General features: G+C 40.2%; 1 long non-coding RNA gene across 4 annotated transcripts in view; it reads left to right on the plus strand.

Moving 5' to 3' along the window:
* LOC138990413 (uncharacterized) overlaps positions 1 to 15,727 on the plus strand; it is a 236,290-nt gene extending 220,563 nt beyond the window's left edge. For 2 of the 4 annotated variants that reach the window (XR_011466508.1, XR_011466505.1), the window contains exon 6: positions 13,310 to 15,727. This is a non-coding gene — a long non-coding RNA (uncharacterized lncRNA). Of the gene's footprint in view, positions 1 to 8,004; positions 8,097 to 13,309 lie in introns of those variants that run through there. The other 2 variants (XR_011466507.1, XR_011466504.1) reach the window with 1 other exon arrangement.
* Positions 15,728 to 16,303: the final 576 nt, after the last annotated feature.

Consider the following 16,303-nt stretch of genomic DNA (forward strand, 5'->3'; position numbering starts at 1 on the left):
ATGGAAGATAAGAATAACTCAGTTTGGTGGAATTCAAAAAGTTGTCAAAGATAAAAAAGGGCTGAAATGTTTTGAAGGATGAGAAGTTCATCAGTGTGTTAGAAGGTCAGCATGTTTGAGAAAAACAAAACTGCATATATAAAGTCATGAAATAGTGAAAGATGGAAATGTGTCTGAGAAAATGGTAAGAAGATCGCTGTGGCTTGATATAGAGGGTGTGGTTTGGGGAATGAGTGTTTTTGGATCAAGACTATTAGGAGCCTTAGGGATCCAGCTCGAAATTTTAGCAAGATAATGAGAGCAGAGTTATAGTAGATGGGTTTGGAAGAGACAAAGCAGTTTGTAACTGCTGCTGATCAGTAACAGAATGTCTTGAGTGATGGGTGATATATATCTTGAGTATAGAGTGAGATCAGGTGAGTTTATAAGTGAAGTATTTGGCATTCCAAATTCTGTGATGAGTGTAAAATTTTATGATTTTATGATACCTTTTCCTGATGATTCCATGTGCTTTTACTTTCTTTGGTCACATGTCAGTTTGATATCAAGAACTACTTGATTTCAAAGTAATTGAAATTACTTTGGGAATTACTCCATGCCTTTTAACTGTGCCAACTTTCTGCAACTCAAAGGGTCTTCCAAACCCAGTCTTGTCTGTCTTCTACTTAACTGAAATCTAGTCAATCTTCCAAACTATATCCTCATGCCTTGGAGATAGAGATAAATAAGTACTAATAACAATGGATGAAATGGCAGTGGCTGAACTGGACAAGCAGACTAATAGCACCTTTAGAACGATCTTTCACTTGTCACATTTTTCTCATATTATTGAACATAAAAATACTATTTTTATAACTTGGAGAAAAGTGGTAAAACAAAGGGGATAAAATCATATTCATATTTTAGTTGATGAAAACAGGACTATTAATCATTAATATACAGCTAATTGTATATTCACTAAATTATTAACATAACTGTTCATTCATATTGATTCCTGCCGATTGATAATAATAAATAATGGGCTGTAGTTAGTGTGAGTCACTATTTAACAATTCATATAACTCGCCCACTAGACAGTTTCTCTGTGTAGTGGTTCAAAGCCATTTGTTGATAGCATACATTAAAAATGTGTATGTTTATAAAATAGATGTGTAAAAGTTGTAAGCAAAAAAAACAAAAAACCATCTGGCACTCCTTGCCAAGTTCCAGAATCTCACGGTAAAAATCTGTTTTTACCATAGTGGAAAGAAATAGGGAAATATTCACATTTCTAACATTTAACAGCCTTATTCCATCACAGAGGCAGAGGTTGGTCTGTTTTTACTAGTTTTTTTTCTTTTGTTTTAGCACGAGGATACCCATGTTCTTCAGCTACAGTTTTTATTAATACTTTTTCTTTTCTTTAGTGGTGTGTTCCTACTGACAGTCAGCAAGTCTTGTCTTCTGTCCCACAAAACCAAAAATAGGGAGGTGGACATTTATTGCTTCTTAGTCAGCCAGCCTTCATTCTCTGTTCTTATCATTCTTTCATCTGGGGAACTGTGTTTTCTCCTCTGTGTGCAGTTCTAGTGGTTGGTACAGTTAGGTCCTGCTCTTCAATTCCTTTCACCCGATTCCATTAGGCTTTAAACTGAGTTTGATCAGTAAAAATCTCTCTCCTAGGACTGTGAATTTTGGTCAGAGTTTTGCACACACAGAAGAAATGGTAAAGGTTCATTTCCTTCTGGGTAAAGGGACCAGGGACCTGGTTGTTTCAAACCTGATTCACTAGTTACCTCTCAAATCCATGAGCTCTCTCCATCCTTCCATAAAATTCCCTTTTTACTGTCATTACTGAAGAACTCTAACTGAAACCATATAAAATCACAAAAGGATACTGTTAACCATTCCCACCACCTCCCCACCCCCAAATAAGTTTTCTCTTGGGCCAGATAATCACAATGGTGTGATCACTCACCTAGAGCCAGATATCCCGGAAGGCAAAGTCAAGTGGGCCTTAGGAAGCATCACCACGAACAAAGCTAGTGGAGGTGAAAGAATTCCAGTTGAGCTATTTCAAATCCTAGAAGATGATGCTGTGACAGTGCTGCACTCAATATGTCAGCATTTAGAAAACAGCAGTGGCCACAGGACTGGAAAAGGTCAGTTTTCATTCCAATCCCAAAGAAAGGCAATGCCAAAGAATGCTCAAACTACCACACAATCGCAACTCATCTCACACACTAGCAAAGTAATGCTCAAAATTCTCCAAGCCAGGCTTCAACAGTACATGAACCGTGAACTTCTAGATGTTCAAGCTGGATTTAGAAAAGGCAGGGGAACCAGAGATCAAATTGCCAACATACATTGGATCATCAAAAAAGCAAGAGAGTTCCAGAAAAACATCTACTTCTGCTTTATTGACTATGCCAAAGCCTTTGACCGTGTGGATCACAACAAGCTGTGAAAAATTCTGAAAGAGATGGTAATACCAGACCATCTAACCTGCCTCCTGAGAAATCTGTATGCAGATCAGGAAGCAATAGTTAGAACTGGACATGGAACAACAGACTGGTTCCAAATTGGGAAAGGAGTACGTCAAGGCTGTATATTGTCACCCTACTCATTTAACTTATATGCAGAGTACATCATGAGAAATGCTGAACTGGATGAAGCACAAGCTGTAATCAAGATTGCTGGGAGAAATATCAATAACCTCAGATATGCAGATAAGACCACCCTTATGGCAGAAAGCAAAGAAGAACTAAAAACAGCTCTTGAAGAAAGTGAAAGAGGAGAGTGAAACAGTTGGCTTAAGACTCAACATTCAGAAAACTAAGATCACAGCATCTGGTCCCACTACTTCATGGGAAATAGATGGGGAAACAGTGGAAACAGTGTCAGACTTTATTTTTCTGGGCTCCAAAATCACTGCCGATGGTAACTGCAGCCACGAAATTAAAAGACACTTACTCCTTGGAAGGAAAGTTATGACCAACCTAGATAGCATACTGAAAAGCAGAGACATTACTTTGCCAACAAAGGTCCGTCTAGTCAAGGCTATGGTTTTTCCAGTAGTCATGTATGAATGTGAGAATTGGACTATAAAGAAAGCTGAGCGCCAAAGAATTGCTGCTTTTGAACTGTAGTGTTGGAGAAGACTCTTGAGAGTCCCTTGGACTGCAGGAGATCCAACCAGTCCATCCTAAAGATCAGTCCTGAATATTCATTGGAAGGACTGATGCTGAAGCTGAAATTCCAATACTTTGGCCCCCTGGTGCGAGGAACTAACTCATTTGAAAAGACCCTGATGCTGGGAAAGATTGAAGGCAGGAGGAAAAGGGGACAACAGAGGATGAGATGGTTGGATGGCATCACCGACTCAATGGAGATGAGTTTGAGTAAACTCTGGGAGTTGGTGATGGACAGGGAAGCCTGGTGTGCTGCAGTCCTTGGGGTCACAAAGAGTTGGAAATGACTGAGCGACTGAACTGAACTGGGTCAGAAATAATCAGAACTTCTAACAGGACGTAAGAAGACAATCCTAGGATAATAAACTTTGAACAAATGAAGTGTAAACAAAGGACTACGAGTAAAAGTTCTGTGCTATCAGTGGTAGTTTCTAATAATCACGTTAATCCCTAGTAACTGGTAACAAAGGTTGAAAACCTTTGAGAGATTTACAGAGATGCAGAGAATTTAACTCTGTTACTCCTTCCACTTTCATACCACTTTCCCAAGCTGGCTCCAGTCCCACGCCGCCTTCAAGAGGAACAGACAAGCATGCCTGTATTATGGCATCTCAAAGGTAGGAATGAGTAACTTGGCCAGATAGGAATGATCCTAATAGTGAAAACAGATATATCAGCAATAAGACTTTAAACATCAGGGCCATTATACCTGCCCAGAACAACTGCTGCCAAGCTGCTAAGTCACTTCAGTCGTGTCCGGCTCTGTGCGACCCCATAGATGGCAGCCCACCAGGCTCCCCTGTCCCTGGGATTCTCCAGGCAAGAACACTGGAGTGGGTTGCCATTTCCTTCTCCAATGCATGAAAGTGAAAAGTGAAAGTGAAGTCGCTTAGTTGTGTCTGACCCTCAGCAACCCCATGGACTGCAGCCTACCAGGCTTCTCCGTCCATGGGATTTTCTAGGTCCAGAACAACTAACTAGCTAAAAATGACCTCTAGCTGTCTCTGAAATGCTCCATATTTAAAAATATAAAAGTAACAAAAATAATTTTTAAAAATTATGTGTGTTTAGTTTTAGCCATATCTGATTCTTTGCGACCTCATGGACTGTAGCCTGTCAGGCTCCTCTGTCCATGGGGATTCTCCAGGCAAGAATAATGGAATGGGTTGCCATGCCCTTCTTCAGGGGATCTTCCCAACCCAGGGCTTGAACCCAGGTCTCCTGCATTGCAGGTGGATTCATTAAAGTAGCAATTATGTTTGTTTATATTTGATCCTGGAAGAAATTATATTATATATCCTAGATTATTCATCCTAGTGTGATGAATGCACACTTTCATCAGGTACCTAGATATTTTGAAATATTTGGATACTAGACATTGTGATAAGATATCATAAAAAGAATTATTGAGACAGAAAAAGGAAAACATTGCTGATCAAAAAGTGTGATCAGGGCAAATATCATTCTCATTCTGTTTATATTATAGTATATGAAGAAGGTGGAAGGAAGCAGGTCACAACTCATGTGTTTGTCTAATTTTGCCATTCAAGCTTTAGTCCGGCTTTGACATTCTTTTTTCTCTATTTATGTGTCTCAGATCCTCATAAAGCATTCTCTGCATATTCGAGATGTTGTTGATGCTGTGCTCTCCACATGCCAAAAAACAATGAGGCAGTGACCTTCCTTTTCCTGGGCAAGGATTTCAGCCATAATCTACTCTGAAGGACTTCCTTCTTATGTCCTTCTCCCTTTTGAAATCCGGTTGCCAGAAATGGTTAGTCTCTTGGAGTTAAACCAGGCTTCTCTCAGCAGACATTTTTAAGTTGATATTTGAGGGCTTCATGGAATATGAGCATTTTCTCTGGTTTAACTTTATCTGCATATGAGGCCAAAGGACTTTAGACTTGACTGTTACTGATACAAATTGATTCAAAAAGCAACATTGACTAACATGTAATGTCTGATTATTTTCATCAGCAGTTCTTATCCCTAGCTGGGGCTTCTGAGATTTGCAGATCATTACCTTTTTCTTCTTCTTTTTTTTTTCCTGTATCTAACCTACAATATCCTGACTGATAAAGAGGACTGATCCAGTTTTGGTGGTCTGTTATTCTGTGTATATTCTGATGGTGTTCCATGCCAAAGAAATAGCAGCAACAATAACAAAAAGTAAAACAACAGTATGCCAACGCCTTTGACTATGTGGATCACAACAAATGGGAAGATTCTTAAAGAGATGGGAATACCAGACCACCTGACCTTCCTCTTAGGAAATCTGTATGCAGGTCAGAAAGCAACAGTTAGAACGGGACATGGAACAACAGACTGGTTCCAAATCAGGAAAGGAGTATGTCGAAGCTGTATATTGTCACCCTGCTTATATAATTTATATGCAGAGTACATCATGAGAAATGCTGAACTGGATAAAGCACAAGCTGGAATCAAGATTGCTGGGAGAAATAACAATAACCTCTGATATGCAGATAAGACCACCCTTATGGCAGAAAGCGAAGAAGATCTAAAGAGCCTCTTAATGAAAATGAAAGAGGAGAGTGAAAAAGTTGGCTTAAAGCTAAACATTCAGAAAACTAAGATCATGGCATCTAGTCCCATCAGATCAGATCAGATCAGTTGCTCAGTTGTGTCTGACTCTTTGCGACCCCATGAATCACAGCACGCCAGGCCTCCCTGTCCATCACCAACTCCCGGAGTTCACTCAGACTCACGTCCGTCGAGTCAGTGATGCCATCCAGCCATCTCATCCTCTGTCGTCCCCTTCTCCTCTTGCCCCCAATCCCTCCCAGCATCAGAGTCTTTACCAATGAGTCAACTCTTCGCATGAGGTGGCCAAAGTACTGGAGTTTCAGCTTTAGCATCATTCCCTCCAAAGAAATCCCAGGGCTGATCTCCTTCAGAATGGACTGGTTGGATCTCCTTGCAGTCCAAGGGACTCTCAAGAGTCTTCTCCAACACCACAGTTCAAAAACATCAATTCTTCAGTGCTCAGCCTTCTTCACAGTCCAACTCTCACATCCATACATGACCACAGGAAAAACCATAGCCTTGACTAGACGAACCTTTGTTGGCAAAGTAATGTCTCTGCTTTTGAATATGCTATCTAGGTTGGTCATAACTTTCCTAGTTGCATCACTTCATGGCAAATAGATGGGGAAACAGTGGACACAATGTCAGACTTTATTTTGGGGGGCTCCAAAATCACTGCAGATGGTGACTGCAGCCACGAAATTAAAAGACACTTGCTCCTTGGAAGAAAAGTTATGACCAACCTAGGCAGCATATTAAAAAGCAGAAAACAAAGGTCCATCTAGTCAAGGCTATGGTTTTTCCAGTAGTCACATATGGATGTGAGAGTTGGACTATAAAGAAAGCTGAGCACCGAAGAATTGATGCTTTTGAACTGTGGTGTTGGAGGAGAATCTTGAGAGTCCCTTGGACTGTAAGGAGATCCAACCAGTCCATCCTAAAGGAAATCAGTCCTGAATATCATTGGAAGGACTGATGCTGAATTGAAACTCCAATACTTTGCCCACCTGATGCGAAGAACTGACTCATTTGAAAAGACCCTGATGCTGGGAAAGATTGAAGGCAGGAGGAAAAGGGGACGACAGAGGATGAGATGGTTGGATGGCATCACTGACTCAATGGAGATGAGTTTGAGTAACCTCTGGGAGTTGGTGATGGACAGAGAAGCCTGGCACGTTGCAGCCTATGGGGTCACAAAGAGTTGGACACAACTGAGTAACTGAACTGAACTGAAGTGAAAACAACAGTAGAAGAGAAACTATTGTTGCAAATGGCATTAATTATGCTCTTATTTTAAAGAAAAGAATCAGAGCACACCCTCTTACACTTTACAGTTAAAAGTCTGTGGTGGATTCATTTTGATATTTGGCAAAACTAATACAATTATGTAAGGTTAAAAAAAAAAAAAAAGTCTAGTTCAAAAGAGATTTACTCTTCTGAGTAAGTGTGTTACTGAGCATTGCCCACTCGGCCTTTCCTCCCCTTACCCTCAGCTATGACTGGCAGTGTTGAGTCTGGGGGTGGGGTCTATTTTGCTAAGATGTTAGTTCCCTAGGGCTCTGTGACTAAATCTGTTAAGACAGGACTAAGAGTCAATACATACATATTCTATGATGTGGAGTTTCTGCTTCATAGCAAAGGAACATCTATGGTGGAGGAATAAAAGATGGAAATACAATATTTTCAGAAGAGAAAAATGCTCAGGAGATGGCTAGTTCCTTCACTGGGAGACAGTATAACTTCGTGATTAAGACCATAGACTTTATGGTGCAGAGCTCAGTTCCTAGCTCTGCCCTTTAAAAGTTTCCTTATTCATGAAGCAGAGATAATAATAGCACCTACTCTTCCTATATATATACATCTTAGACCTACACTCTATATATTTATATACATATGTATAAAATTAAGTTAAAGGCCTATAAAAGTATGTATATTTATAAAAGTCATAAAAAAGAACTTTGAAGAGTGACTGGAGTAAAGATTTTATTAAACAGTGATAATATCATTATTATCATTATGTCCCGTCATATGTAATCCCGTGTATAATGAGAAACTGAAGGTCATACAGTCTTTCCCAGTAATAGCAGAACTGAAGTAATGCTTTTTCTCTTATCACCTTGGACTGGATCCATTTAACAGAGAACCCATAACAATAGTTCCTTTGAAAAGATAAGAGTTGACTTCCCTCTCATATAGAAGTCTGGAGTTAAGCAGCCCAGCTGGTATAAGTGCAACACAGTCATCAGGAATCCACAATCCTTTCATTTTTTGACTCCTGTTCCATCCTCAGGTTTACCTCATAATTCCAGATGGGAACCAGAACTTCTTTCCTCACATCTGCAGTCCAAATATCAGGAAGAAAATACAAAAGTTAAACATGCCTGCTAAGTAAGTTCCCTTAAAGTAATCTACCCAGAGATCTGTTTTATCTCATGGATCAGAACCTGATCATTTGGCCACCTAACTGCAAGGGAGGAAGCTTGCATTCCTATTCCAAGTGAAAATGTGTCCCTGGAAGGAGAAAATAGATATCGGATGGTATCTCACGGTCTTCAGTCCTGCTTCAGGGTCGGTGGGAGGGGTCAGAAGTTCTGTCTGAGCACAGATGTACAACCTTGAACTAATCAACAGCTGATCCTTGGCCCAAATGTGATCTGAGGCTTTCTTTACTTGCCACCACTTTTACTGACTTAAGTGATCTAGGAATAAAAGGGTTATAGAGGAATGACCACAATATAAAGCAGGGAACCAGAGGATTGGGCACTTTATAAATCAATGACCCCTTTGTACTCTTCAGCTATGTCATGGTGGGTTTTTTTCTCTCTATTGTACGGAGCATTTGGCCTTGTTGACCCTTAGTGAGTTATAAATTAGCCTATTCATCCTATGGAGGAAAAAGTGATAGTCACTTGAATGTAGTACATTCCATGTATTTTTTATCTGAAAAGCAATAATTTTAAAAAGAATATGTTTATTCACACAGTTTAGGTTGTCAGCATATTAAAAGTATCCACAACATTAAGAATATACATTAACTGATGGAATTACAAAATACCATCAAAAATCATTTTTTTCCTAAATATTTATGTGTTAAAAATTTAGCTCAATTCTTATTAAACATAAGCAAAATGTTTGCTTCATTTTCATTTAAACATATAATCTGAAAACAGATTTTATTTCTACCTTTTTTCTCAAGGATATTTGGGACCAGGAGCAAGCAGTAGATTTTTTAATTTAATTATAAGAAAGGACTTTTAACATTTTATTCTTTTTATTTGTCCTGTGTACATATCTACATGCTCTTCTGAGAAACGGTAATTCAGATTTTTTAATTTGTTACTTCTGGTGGTGTCATGCTAACAATTATTCAAGAATTATGAATTAATAAATGAGATGTGAAAGTAGTATTTATGAGATGAGGAACAATGTGCATATTCTCAGCTACTTCTGATTATAATAATGTGCGAAAACATTGCATTCATTTCATAGCAACACAATTAGAACTCAAGCTGTGAGTCTGAAAGCAATAGAAAAACCAAAATGGCCTATTTCTACAAAGAACTTGAAGGCATTGTTTTGACTATTTGTATCTGAAGATCCAAAAGATGGGGAGGGGAAAAATTGTGACCCTATGATGGAAGTCAGGTTAAGAGGCAAACATGAACAAAAGAGCAGTTGACATTGAAGAAAACCTCATAAAGGACGAAAGTGAAAATGAAGTCGCTCAGTTGTGCCCGACTCTTTGTGACCCATGGACTGTAGCCCACCAAGCTCCTCCGTCCATGGGATTCTCCAGGCAAGAATACTGGAGTGGGTTGCCATTTCCTTCTCCAGGGGATCTTCCGGGGATCTTCCCGACCCAGGGATCAAACCCAGGTCTCCCATGTTGCAGGCAGACGCTTTAACCTCTGTGCCACCAGGGAAGCTCATAAAGGATGAAGAGATTGTGAATTCAGAAGTCAGAGGCCTTCACTACAGACAGGAGCTCTTTGCTTCTGAAAGCGTCACCACTTTCTGCTCCCCCGACAAAGGCTGTCCTTTGACTGCATCAGCACTCTCCTTCTGTGACCTGACATCCTTCCCTTCAAACAGTCTGGCCTCCCTTTCAAAAGGGAAGACACTTAGCTCCCCAGAATCTCTCTCAACCTAGGTCTATAGGTTAGAAATTCTCCAGGAAATTTCTTTTGACTTAGAGTTCATATATTCTGGAAACCCCACTGTATTGTAAGAGAACCATTTAAAGTCTGAAAATTCAACATGGTATGATGTCAGATGCTTGGAGACAGGTGGAGTATTTCCTGATTTCAGGGACACCTAAATCCCTACCCTTTGTAATCTAAGTAATCAATCAAAACTCAATGGAAACCAAAAACGTAGCACTTGTTATTTTGAATAATGCTAACTAAGGGCCTTTCAGATTTTGACTGATCCAAAATGAAACTTTTTCTAATGAGCAAAGCCAAACCCTTCCTGTAACAAAGGCTGTTTTCAGAAGTCAGAGGAGCAGCATTAGTTAACAGATCATCTAGGACAGCTGTCCAAGTTCAGCAGCGACTCAGACATTCACAGCGCTGTCATTTGATATCCAGTGCCCAGACAAGGTCTCTGCAACAATGAAACAAGGATCAGTAACACAATGAGGGGGAAAAAAGGTGTGAATGGAATGAGTAATACTATATGGAATTAAGATTCTGCACTTGCTTCACCAAAGATTTATACTGAAAAAATTCCCAAACCTAAATAAAGTAGGACCTGGAATGTTGGAAAGCTTTCAGAGATGGGAACATGTGTGAAGCTGCCAAATGGGTCATTGTTTCTAAAAATGACGTGTCCCAAGATGACAGCAAACTTGTTTTTCAGACAATTGGCATTCATTTCTGTGATTGCTCCAGGACTTCCTTCTTTCTTGATTTGTCCAGAATATGTTCTGCTCTGACAAGGCTGGAGAGAAATCCGCATGTGTTGCTAAACTGAAGACTATGACTCTTTGGGGGTTTTGTATTTTATGATTATCATTTTCATTTGATAAATGTTACTATAATATTTAGGAAAGGAAGAAATAGGTCATGTGGAGCATTCTGTCCAGTCATCAGTTCAGAAACCTCAGAACTCATAACCTATAAATAACTTCCTGTTAATGAGCTCTTTTTCTTTAAGTTCAAAGGACTAATTTATTATTTGTGTGTTTTAGTTATTTTTCATCCTGATTGTTCCTTAAAATGAAGGTCTTTTCCAATTGTGTTTGCTTTTGATAAGCATCAAAGATTTAGATGTGTTCTCTTTTGATTCATTGACTTAATCAGTGGTAGCTGGAAATGGTTTGCTGTGGAGCTACTCATCATTTCCTAAAGACTGGTCTCTATTATTACATGTTGTTTTCCCCTTGCAATCCCATCATTCCTACACCTACCCCAGCCAGCTGTTTTCTGTGTCCCTGTGTCCCTGTCTTAATTAATGTCTTTACCATTTATGCAAAGCTAGGAGTCATCCTCTATTATCGCTATATCGCTATCGATATCAATCACCCAGCCTTGACAGTTCTGCTGCAGAGATGTCTTAAAATCTGTTGCTTCTTCTCCTTTTGGATTGTCTCCATAAGGCTCCTGCAATGACTTTAATTGTTTTTATTGAAGTATAGTTGATTTACAATGTTGTGTTAGTTTCCCCTCTACAGCAAAGTGAGTCAGTTGTACACATATCTACTCATTTTTAGATTCTGCTCCCATATAGGCCATTATAAGATATTGAATAGAGTTCCCTGAGCTATTCAGTAGGTTCTCATTAGTTATCCTATTTACAGTAGCGTGTATATGTCAATCCCAATCTCCCAATTTATTCTTCCCCCTACCCTTTCCATATTTGTTTTCTATGTCTGTGACTCAACTTCTATTTTGTAAATAGGTTCATTTGTACCATTTCTTTAGATTCCACGTATAAGTGATACCATATGATATTTGTCGTTCTCTGTCTGACTTACCTCAGTGTAACAATCTCCATGTCCATCCATATCTCTGCAAATGTCCATCCATATCTCTGCACATGGCATTATTTCATTCTTTTTTGTAGTGGAGTAATATTCCACTGTATATATGCACCACATCTTCTTTATCCACTCCTCCGTTGATAGACATTTAGGTTGCTTCTATGTCCTGGTTATGGTAAACAGTGCTGCAGTGAACTTTGGGGTGCATGTGTCCTTTTGAATTATGCATGATTCACCAACCCCACTCCTGGGCATACATCTGGAGTATATCCTGAAATGACCTTCTGCCATGACCCAGCAGTCCCTTTCTTCTTCCCCATCCACCCCTTCCCCTTTCCTATTAGCCATCATAGGCTATTCCTACAGAGCTGTTTGTCTGGTGAAAGGCTTCCATTTATCCCAGTTGCATGGAGGGTGACCTCCACAATCCCTTGGAAGGCACCAAGGCGACTTCTTTTCCTACCTCTGTTCCTCTTTCCAGCCTCATTTCCTGCCACATGCAGGCATTGTCCCATTGTCCCATGCCCTGTACTTCTAGGCACTGTTCTCTAAAGTTCTATGCCTTTAACTATTCTGTATCTTCACACATGCATTCCTTGTGCCTTGAAATCCCTTCCTCATTCTCTGCCAGTCCATTTTTCACTGCAATTCAGCCCAAGTGTCTCTTTCCCATGGCACCTGTTTCTGCAACATCAGGTAGAGTGTGCTCCTTCTTGAAGTCTGTTGAAATCTGTGTTATAGTGTGTGCCATGTTTTGTTGGAATCGCCTTTCTGCATGGCTGCCTATAGATATTCTGAGAGCTCTGTGACAGCAAAAACGGAGTTTTATTCATCTTCTGATTCCTATTTCCAAGCATAGGACCTGGTGCAAAGAAAGAGCTTGAAAAGTTTGTTTACCAAATGATTCTGTAAGGCAGGCATTTCAGACTGCTGTAAGCTTTAAGAAGAGTAAGTTGTCTGTCAGTGTTCTCTGAGAAAACCATTATACATGGGCAATGAATTTTAGCAGCAAGGAAGTTCTGCACGAAATCAACAAATGAAGCTACCATTGTTGTTTAATTGCCAAGTCATGCCCATCTCTTTGTGACACCAGGGATTGTGCCCCACTACACTCCTCTGTCCAACAGCAAGGTTTCAAATGGGATCATACCCTACTAACGTTCATGTATCCATTCATTCAACAAACATTTTTGAGAATCTACTCTGTGCCGGGTACTACTCTGGATGCCTCAGCTAAGCAACTGTGGGGAGAGACAGAGTAGCCTTTACAGGCATACCAGGAAACTCAGCTATTAATAATTCTCCCAGCACTATTCCTTAGAAAATGAGCAGTAAATGTTGTATGCCTGTATATTTTTGTGTTTGTTTAGTTTAGTCACTAAGTTGTGTCCGGCTCTTTTTGCAACCCTGTGAACTGTAACCCACCAGCCTCCTCTGTCCATGGGATTTTTCAAGCAAGAATACTGGAATGGGTTGCCATTTCCTTCTCCCGGCCTGACCCAGGGATCAAACTCATGTCTCCTGCATGGCAGGTGAATTCTTTACCACTGAGCCCCCAGGGTAGCCTGTCTGTATAATACACATATACATTTCTCTCTCTCTCTCTGTACAGGAGAAGGGGACAACAGAGGATGAGATGGCTGGATGGCATCACTGACTCGATGGACGTGAGTCTGAGTGAACTCTGGGAGTTGGTGATGGACAGGGAGGCCTGGCGTGCTGCGATTCATGGGGTTGCAAAGAGTCGGACACTACTGAGCGACTGATCTGATCTGATATATATATGAAGTGATATTCAAAAAAATTTTACCACCAGCAGGGCGCAGACACTAACCAAGCAGGTGGGTATATTTATTTTCCTCTTAAAGTCCTTACCCACAAAAAAAGTATGCTTGAATGGCCTGGAGAAAGGCAGGAGGAAACACAGTGAAATGATCTGCCAACAAGCCTAAGACTGACGGTGAAGGTTTGAAGAGAGATTTTAAGTCTTTCCATCTGTATTTCTTCCCAGTCTCACCGGGAGAAAAATCAGTAGTGAATTAGACATTGAAGCATCTTATTTCTTTAATTTTTTCTGTTAAAATTTTTTTAATTGGAAGATAATTACTTTACAATATAGTGATGGTTTCTGCCATACATCAATATGAATCAGTCATAACTATACATATGTCCCCACCCACTTGAACCTTCCTCCCACCTCTCTCCCCATCTCACCCTTCTAAGTTGTCACAAAGCAAATTATTTCTTTAATTTTTGAGTAGCCACACACTGCTGATATCCATCTTCTAAATACTATCAATCTCAGTGCTGAGAAATGTGTCGTTACTTAAAAAAAAAAAAGTAGCTTTTTTCCAAAAGCAGAGCAGTGGTCAATCAAGAAAGATGATAAACCCAATCTTTACCAGCAGAGCTGATAATGATCAGTCAGTTGCATGCTATTTGGCAGCTGATACCTCTTCCAACAACAAAAAAAATAAGGGAAAAAATGATATTAATTGCAAAAGTTTCACAGATGTCTGCAGCAGTTGACCAGAGCTCCTGGGTTATTGCTTGTCAGACTATTAATGGGTTTGGCTAACCATGACAGTCATTACTTTTCCCCCTCCTGTGAGCTACTTTCTGTGTAATTTATGCATAGGTTTTGCCAAGATTTGACAACTTTCAGGATATTAACATAAAATTAGACTGCAGAGCTGAACAATGGGTGGCTTTAAAATTAGCTGTGGTGAAAACCAAACAGAATTGGTTTTTCCTTTACATTGCTGCTAAGTTTATTATTGTTGTCTTTCTTTCTGCATGTAAGAGTTCATGTCGGCAATTCTGCAAAGATTAGCGAAAAGAGGGGAGAAGGAAATGGCACCCCACTCCAGTACTCTTGCCTGGAAAATCCCATGGACAGAGGAGCCTGGGAGGCTGCAGTCCATGGGGTCGCTAAGAGTTGGACACGACTGAGCGACTTCACTTTCACTTTTCACTTTCATTCATTGGAGAAGGAAATGGCAACCCACTCCAATGTTCTTGCCTGGAGAATCCCAGGGACGGGAGAGCCTGGTGAGCTGCCGTCTCTGGGGTCGCACAGAGTCGGACACGACTGAAGCGACTTAGCAGCAGCAGCAGCAAAAAGAGGAAGGCCCTGAGAGGGGCTTGATACCCTGTGACCTTGGAGAAAGGGTTCTTTGTAATCCAGGCAAGTTTCCACCTGAAAGAATGCCTGACAAGGGCTTAAATGAACTTGTGCAACCACCGTTCCTAAAATTTACCAAAGCACACCCACATTTTGCAGCTCATCTGAGAGGTGGACTTTTCCTTTGCCATCTCTCAGTTCCACACAGCTTGCTCCATGAATGCCATTACAGAATGCGATGTGTGTGTTAATAAGCCAGGACATCTGGTAACCAGCTTTTTTCTGATTCATTAACTGACTCTGCTTCTGTGGCCAGGAGGGATGAGAAGAGAAACTGGACGATTTTGCTTTCAGCAAATGGGCACTTGATGTATGCCTTGCTTCCCAGGACTTGCCTCAAGTTTTAAACTTTACCCTAAGGTTAGCATTTAAATGCAAGCAACCTTTGGTGAACAGTATATTGTCCCATACAGAAAATATATAGTATTTAATTAGGTTTATATACTGTGAGAATGCAGGAATGCAGCCAAGAGGAAAGGAATCTTAGAAAATAGCTTACATCCTATTTTAAAGTGGAGGATGGGGGAAGTGAAGAATTTGCTCAGGATCACGCAAGTATAGTAGTGGCAAGAAGGAAGACAGACTCCAGGTCTCTTGAACCTCAGTCCAATCTTTTTACCTCAACCCATTGCTTTTATTAATTTTTGCTTTTCTATTTGCCTTTACTGTTGTTTTTAGTTCATCAAACATTGCTTGATGTTTCTTTTTTGACCTCTTGTTCAAATGCCTTTAGAACATTTCAAGCAGACTATAAGTGCTGAATCTGTTCTGTCTCCTTTAATAAGTGATGAGGGACCCATTCAAGCATTGATAAAAGGTACTTGCTGCTACTGCTAAGTCACTTCAATCGTGTCCGACTCTGTGCGACCCCATGGATGGCAGCCCACCAGGCTTCCCCATCCCTGGGATTCTGCAGGCAAGAACACTGGAGTGGGTTGCCATTTCCTTCTCCGATGCATGAAAGTGAAAAGTGAAAGTGAAGTTGCTCAGTCGTGTCCGACTCTAGTGACCCCATTGACTGCAGCCTACCAAGCTCCTTGGTCCATGGGATCTTCCAGGCAAAAGTACTGGAGTGGAGTGCCGTTGCCTTCTCCAAAAGGTACTTAGGGATAGTTAATTTAAACTTTTGAAGAATGGACAACTTCAATCCAGGTTTTGAACAACCCTAGGGACTAGAATTAACTAAAATACAATGAGAAAACTCTAATGGAAAATAGAGCAAGGTTATGGAAACCTCTCGGTGATGAAGGTATTAAAAAAAAAAATCTTTTAAATACTATTACCTCATCAGAAAGTGTTTTTTTTTAAACCTTTCTATTGAAGTAAATCAGGTCCAAATGCTCAAGGGTGTGATAAAGTAAGGGAAGTCTGACTTGACGGTACATGTTGGGAGATGAAATGGACAATGAAGTTTCCATATGT

Source organism: Bos mutus, chromosome 2 (genome assembly GCF_027580195.1).
Source record: "Bos mutus isolate GX-2022 chromosome 2, NWIPB_WYAK_1.1, whole genome shotgun sequence".
Classification (NCBI taxonomy): domain Eukaryota; kingdom Metazoa; phylum Chordata; class Mammalia; order Artiodactyla; family Bovidae; genus Bos; species Bos mutus.